The sequence below is a fragment of the Berghia stephanieae genome, chromosome 2, assembly GCF_034508935.2.
Source record: "Berghia stephanieae isolate SIO BIC M18660-M18661 chromosome 2, UCSD_Bste_1.3, whole genome shotgun sequence".
Lineage (NCBI taxonomy): Eukaryota > Metazoa > Mollusca > Gastropoda > Nudibranchia > Aeolidiidae > Berghia > Berghia stephanieae.
In genome coordinates this window covers 11,129,619-11,137,118 of record NC_088361.1, presented here as the reverse complement: position 1 = coordinate 11,137,118, position 7,500 = coordinate 11,129,619, and the positions used below count along the sequence as shown (strand labels likewise).

At 38.8% G+C, this 7,500-nt stretch overlaps 1 protein-coding gene across 3 annotated transcripts in view; it reads left to right on the top strand.

Annotated features, from left to right (window-relative positions):
- The first annotated feature begins 6,296 nt into the window (after positions 1-6,296).
- Positions 6,297-7,500, top strand: part of LOC144964301 (carbohydrate sulfotransferase 6-like) — a 33,368-nt gene continuing 32,164 nt past the window's right edge. The window contains exon 1 of one of the 3 annotated variants that reach the window (XM_078898395.1): positions 6,297-6,386. The gene's annotated coding sequence lies outside the window, so the exon portion shown is untranslated. Of the gene's footprint in view, positions 6,406-7,187; positions 7,267-7,500 lie in introns of those variants that run through there. The other 2 variants (XM_078898394.1, XM_078898396.1) reach the window with 2 other exon arrangements.

Here is a 7,500-nt window from a genome sequence, read left to right as displayed (position 1 = left end):
GAGAGTAACTCCAATTTTAAGTGGGGTGTCACAAATGGAGACTGAACACTGAACTAGGGGAGGTGTGAAAAAGTGGGGAGTAAACCTTGGATGCACACCAGAGGGAATGAACCTGAGACTCAGAGAGGTGGATTCCAGGGGAGAGTGAGTTAATCCAGGGCTATGAGAGGTGGGTACCAGTGGGGATTGAATCCTGTACCAGAGGAGGTGGACACAAATGGGGAATAAACCTGGGACTGTGATGAGACATGGACACTACTGGAAACTGATCCCAGGGATACGGAAGAAGACATTCAGTGATGACGACCAACAAAGAAATGACTTGATTAACGTCATTACTTATAACACCTACCGATCAGATCACTTAATATCATAGACATTCTCATGATTTTATATTGTATATTTATTGGCAAAACTTTATTCACCCCTTCCTCCACCTCCTTCTAACAAAAATTAATGAAAAGTGTGATTTCATATGGATCAAATCATCCGATGGACGTCGGTTTTGGCATTAAAAATATGCCAATGCGTAGTTTCGATAGAAGTTGTTGAACAATGTTTAGCTTACTGAATGAATTGGAATGGTAAAACTGTTAATGTTGATTACAATCGAGAGGCTTCGAAAGGAGACAAAGTTAAAGACCGTTTCGATTATATCCTTCCTAATAACCCCCCCCCCCCCCCCCCCCCCCAAAAAAAAAACAAAAACAAAAAAAAAACACCAATAGAAAAACCGAAACAAACACAAACAAAAAACAAAAAAATAAAAACGAAACGAAAAACAAAAAAAAAAAAAATAGAATAAAATAAACGGCCCAAAACCAAAACAATCACAATGCATGTACCGTTATATATATTTTAGCAATTTTTGACACATCTAAGTACTGTCACCGTTTCAATTGAGCGTTGTCACATATTGCTTTTTTTTATTTTAGATATTGCCTCAGGAACAATTTGCATTGTTAAGGACAATGAATTATTGGATGGGCTGCGTGACTCAGAGGCATGATCCAAAAGGTACCGAGTTCGACTACCCGCCTCGTTGTGTGGCCATGAAGAGGTGACCTCACCATAGTTCACTTTGCGGCTTGGCACTGATTCTGACGCCTAGAGCATTCCAGTCTTTTCTTGGAATGGACCCTAATGACAAATTTCCCTATGTGAGTGAATAAGTGTAATATATATATATATACATATATATATATATATATATATATATATATATATATATATATTATAATGAAATATAACTTTGAAATATCAGAGACATTTAGTTGAATGTAATTAAAGAGCATTCATGATAAATATTCTGAATTTTTTAAACATTCTCTATAATGCGCTCAAATCTCTGTACAAGTGCCTTAACTCTCTCCTAACCAGCTATTTTCGGAATTTGACCCCAAACTTTTTACTCACCCAACACAAAAATAGATTTTTCAGACAGAATAGTAACGGGTATGTGCTTGTTTTGTTCAGAAAAAAAGAGCTCTGCAACACAGTGTCGATTTTTTTACAGCTATAACTATAAATAAATGAAATTAGAACGAGAAAATTGTTGGTTATTTTGTAACGAATGTGACAATTTTCCTTTGGCTGGTAAGGAGAGGGTTAAGCAATCAGTGACAATGAACGTTTAGGATGAGACATTTGGCGCGGCACGACACAGAATACGTTGTACTCATCCGTTTTACCTATACCTACCACTAACACCTCTTGGAATTCAACTTTGCGCGAACCACAGCGGGACTCAAACCTACGACCTATAGATAGAACGAAGTTGACGTCACTCGGGTCTTTGCTATTATTTTTTGCCATCCACGTTTATGTGTAATTCTCACTAAACTGTAAACCAGACTATAAAAGTTCAAGGTTGCACATAATTTTGTGTGTCGATCCGTTATATTTTCGGATGGCAATGTCGTGAGCTTCTTAACCAAGCGCATACTATCTATAATCATAAGTCAAGTGCAATACCAATGGAACACAAAACCACACCTTGATTACCTTTTACCGGTACGAATATCGACTATAGTCTAATTAGACGACTGTGATCGCCCGTACTCCGGCTCTATTTTCCTATTTTATGCATATCGATCATGTTAGTGCCCACAATATATCGATGTTTATCGATGTGAAGTCCCATAATGGAGGACGCAGGCCCTAACTAAATAACATTCCACTCTGCTCAATTAAAGGTGACCCAAATTCCTAGCAATATGGTTTTACTTTGGAATGAGCTTGATGCGGCTATGGATAGATCGAAGTTGACGTCACTCAGGTCTTTGTTATTGTTTTTTGCCATCCACTTTTATGAGTTATTCTCACTGAACTGTATTATCCAGACTATAAACGTTCATGGTTACACAGTTTTGTGTGCTGGTCCGTTATACTTCCTGATGGCAATGTTGTGAGCTTGTGGTAAGACACTCGCCTTCAGATCGTTCGGAAGGTCCTGGGTTTGAGTCTCGTTTTTGGGCGGCGCATAGTCGAGTCCTTGGAAAAGGCTCTTTACTCACATTCTCTCACCATACTCAGGTGTTATAATGAGAAACCGGTCATTAACAGCGTTGTCTTTGTTTGAAAAAAATTATAAAATCAGCCTAACAGGCGTCATGTCTTCTACATATTAGATATTGCTGTTGGCTAGGGTTATTGTTGTATATAGCGAAATATTTGAAACTCTGTTTTTTTTTTGGGGGGGGGGGGGGGTAATTTTTTTAATTTATTATTTTTTTTTTTAGATAGCCTATAGAAAAATTGCACGGGGCAAACCAAGGAAGTCCTGAATAGGAAATGTGGAGGCAACACCTAGCAAAAAATGCTTGGTAAGGTCCTTGAGCGTGAAGAATGGCGTTTCGCCAAGACATTCAACCCTTGTAGGGAGACGGAACTCCGGTAAGGTAAGGTATAGAAAAATTAGATTTAAGTCAGAATTGTTATGAAAAATTATGACACACATATCAACACTGTATTGTGTCGGAGTTATTTTGCTGAAAACTGAATTTTAAGTTAAAAAAACCGACGTATTCATATATGCAGGTCTGACATCCTAACGCCCTTATGGCCTAGTTTAACATTGTTGTAATGGACAATATTCTGCGTCATTTTTTGAGATTTCTATTACAACAATGAGCCCATAATGAATTGGGTTATCAGACCTGCAGTTGGGTGCACGCACGCCGTTAAATTAACATAAAATTTGTGATATTTTTATGCGTTTTATAAACATATAATATCGTATCATATCAGCAAAACGGGCTTTTAAAATCGACCAAATGTTTTTAAAGGCCCTCAATCCTCTCCCTGCCAACTATTTTTTAGAATTTTTCCCTGACACATCACTCCCACCCAACACAAAAATAGATTGTTATTTACTCAAACAGAAAATCAACATTCTAAAAAGTCAAGATAATAATAAAGTTTATTTGTATAGCGCCCAATCCCTTTAACAAAACAGCGCCTAGGCGCATACACAATGGTAAAACATCATTATAAACATTTGTGTACACACGCACACACACACATACACACAAACACATACACATTTTATACAAGCGCGCACACGCCAACCCGCACAACGATCATAATATGCATACACATAATATTGTTCAGCAAAACGAGGTCTACAATGCTGTGTAAGGTCATATCTTACGAAAGCAAATTCATCTCAGAACGAGATGGAAGTCGGTTTGGACGATTTCAATCCCTCGTGGGGGCGGGGACGTTACCTCCTCTAAGCTAGGTGAAAAGCTGCCAGGCTTTGATACCAGTAAGAGGAGACACTGGGTGACGGCGAATCGGCTTCGGTCGAGGAGCTGCCTCACGGCCAGTGCGCTTCATCGGTGGGGTATTTCTGACTGTCCAACATGTACCCGCTGTGGGCAAGAAGCTGAGACGGCAGAGCATATTGTCGAACGGTGTGTTGTGACGATGCTACCGGGCGGGTTCGCGACGGTGCACGAGTGCGGACCGGACTTTGCTGATTGGGTCGATCGTCATAACATAGTACTGTGAGAACCATAAGAGGCTGCATCTCAGAACTGAGTCACACACACATTAAGAATTCAAAGGAAGAGAACCATTCCTCAAATTTCAAACTTGTAAAAAGTTTAACATTCTCTCGGTTGAAGGTCCTTGCCTCGCACTCACTCCTTGGCTAGCATCCTTGCCTAGCATCCAGTCCTTGATGTCAGCCCTCGCCGACACCAGAATTTTCCTGTCAGCCCTTAGCCACAACACACTGTGGTGAAGTCAAGAACAACCCTGAAACCAGGAGCCAACCCTTGAACTAGCCGATAAAGTTAAAGGCTCGTCATTTGCCTCAATCAAGCAAGATGGCTGTATAAAAGATAAGCCAAAAGGGTTTTTAGCATTTTCAAATGAACCAATCGCTGAGACAAATGATTAAAAATAAATAAATAAATAAATAATAAATTAGATCCACTCAATTAGAGCTATTCTTCCTGAGATTAAATGAATACAGGAATAACAATTGAATTGTCTATTATATATCATTATATCATCCATAATTTTCATTCTCATTCTACCTTCCACTTATTCTCTCCTGTAACAATCTAATTAAACTTATGTATTATTATTGTATTGGGCGTTACTATTATCTTGACTCACTTATTAATACAATTATAAGGCACCACCCCTAGATTAAACCTGAGCCGTGTGTGGTGTAGGTTGAGCGACGCAGCTTGTAAAGAGAGCCATAGCGCGCATACTAGTTCGAATCCAAACCATTGAGCTTATCGTTTGGACTCGAACCCACACAATAAAACCAAAAACCGCGCCACACCATTAACAATACTAATTTCCATTCAAATCACCGAGGACATAGTTTACCCATGACAAATATTCCTGCTTATAGATAGTATGCAGATGACGTCACTCAGGCCTTTGTTATTGTTTTTGCCATTCGCGTTTGTGAGTTGTTCTCACTAAACTGTATTAACAATACTATAAAAGTTCATGGTTACACAGAGTTTATGTGTTGGTCCGTTATACTTCCGGATGGCAATGTTGTGAACTCCTTGGCCAAGCGCATTCTATCTATACCCGTAAACTTGAACTTGTCTTACAACATCCGTCGCCCGTTTGAAAACATAGGTAGGTCGCAAAGACTTGTCTTTCTTCTGGCTACCCCTACAAACAACTCGATTTCTAAACCAGCAAACTGTCATACTCTGGAAAAAACATGTTTTTACAGATTTGGCCAGAAAACTTGTCCTTCAAGAATCGATCGATTTAAATGACCCTCATCTTGGCAACACAAAAGCTCTCACATCTGGGACTTGAATGAAGGCTTCGCGAAGTCCCAGGTTTGAGAGTTGCTTTATTTTTGCCACAACGATGGTCATTTAAATTCGATCAACATTTGATGGAAGAGTTTTCTAGCCAAATTTTAAAATACATAATATTTTTTTCCCAGTCTACGGCAGTTAAGTGGTCAAAACCGGACGAACAGGTAAATAGAAGAGGGGTGGGCTGGTGTATGAGACGAACGGCGACCAATTTTGGTTGTCCATGTTTTTGGTATGGCCGGTCCAGTGATTCCACATTCGCACACAACTTCCTGGTTCGCTGGACAAACTAACGCGGCTGGTCGCGGTTCAGTGATTTTTAATCATTGAACGGAGGACAGAAGAGATAAGCCGTCCCCTCCCACACTAGAGATTGGATCTTTCGGAAAACTAAGAAAGCAGTATTTCTTATCTGGAAAGTATCGTGTTATACTGGCGGTTTTAAGAGGAGGATATAAGTTCGGAGAGAGTGCCCCCCCCCCCTTTTTTTTTTTGTGAACCCAAACAGCAGAACTTTTTCCTCCAGTCCATAGACATAATGGGGCATTGGTAGTACAATGTTGTTTTGCTTCAGTAGATCTTTTCAAGACATGTTAAAGGCTATCAACTATTATTTCGAAAAGAATGAGTTGTAGTAGTAGTAACACCATACTTTTGATTTCTCCTGTTTCGACGCTGTGCTTTCACTGGTCATAAAGTCCAGAGCTGTATATATTTTATATATATACAAATACTACAAAAAGTTTAAACTATTTTGTTGGAAAATTTTTCTACAAGATAAAGACGCTGCCTTCTACTGATTTCGCCTGTTTTTGACGCTGTGCTTTTTCACTGGTCATAAAGTCCAGAGTTGTGTATATTTTATATATTCTTACAAATACTACAAAAAGTTTAATCTATTATGTTAGAAAATATTTCTACAAGATAAAGACGCTGAATTATACTACCCCCCCCCCCCCCCATTAAATTTGCTACATTATCGTGACATGTCTCACACTGAATGCTTTTATATGGATTTCTAAGATTGATGTTATAAATGAGAGTGCTTTACTATTCCACACCTATTCGTGATTCCTGGTAAGTGGACCAAATATAGGTAAGTTTTTATACTATTGTACAGAGTAATGTAAATGTTGCTTCTCGAAGCACAAAGAAATGAATAACAATGTGGAATTGAATGTAAGATTCAATTTATTAAACGAAAACTGATAGTGTTGACTTTTCAAGATTTCCCTTTTACCAACAAAACAAGATAAGTGAAACCTTATTCGCCTTACCAACGCCATTCTCACATAATACCTTATTCGTCTGTGGTGTTTTATTTATCATGTTTATAGAATACGTTTATATATCAATAAAGCAATAAAAAAAAACAACAACTTAAAAGAACACTCTCTTCCCACAACAACAACAACAACAACAACAACAACAACAACAACACTAACAACAACACCAACAACAAAGGTTTGTTAGTTGGGTGCAATTGAAAAACGATACCCCCATTTTTCACCAGAGTGGGGTAAACGAATGTAAATAAAAGGCTTTTTTCCCAAGGACTCAACTTTGCGTCATCGAGAAAGGGACTCGAATCAGAAACCGAACGCATGCGAACCGAAGGCGAGTGTCAAACGACATGTCCACACTTAAAAACTTGAGCAATATCCACTTAACGTGCTCAAAGCGCTTTACAAGGGGTCCCTGACCAACAGCAACAAGTAACATGTAGAACGAGACATGACGCCTGTTAGGCGATATCACAATTTTTCTTTCCGACAGAGACAACGCTGTTGGCAGCCAGATACTCATTTGAAACCCCAGTACGGTGAGAGAAAGTGAGTAAAGAGCCTTATCCAGGGACTCTACTACGCGCCGAGCGAGCCTCGAACCCAGGACATTCTGATCCGAAAGCGAGAGGTCACATCACAAGACCACATAGCCGCACAAAGCCAATTTAATTGTAAGTATCGTCGGACTTCTCACACAATGGAATACCCAACAGTTTATTTTTTCTATCGGTATTTAGCGAAAACTTTTTATATAACAATCCATGGTCTACTGATCATCCACGCTTCTCACCGCCTCCTTCCTATCCACGATGCCTTTGTTTTTAAAACAAATATATCACATGCAATGTTTACCAAAAAGCACATATTATTATTATTATTATTATTATTATTATTATTATTATTAT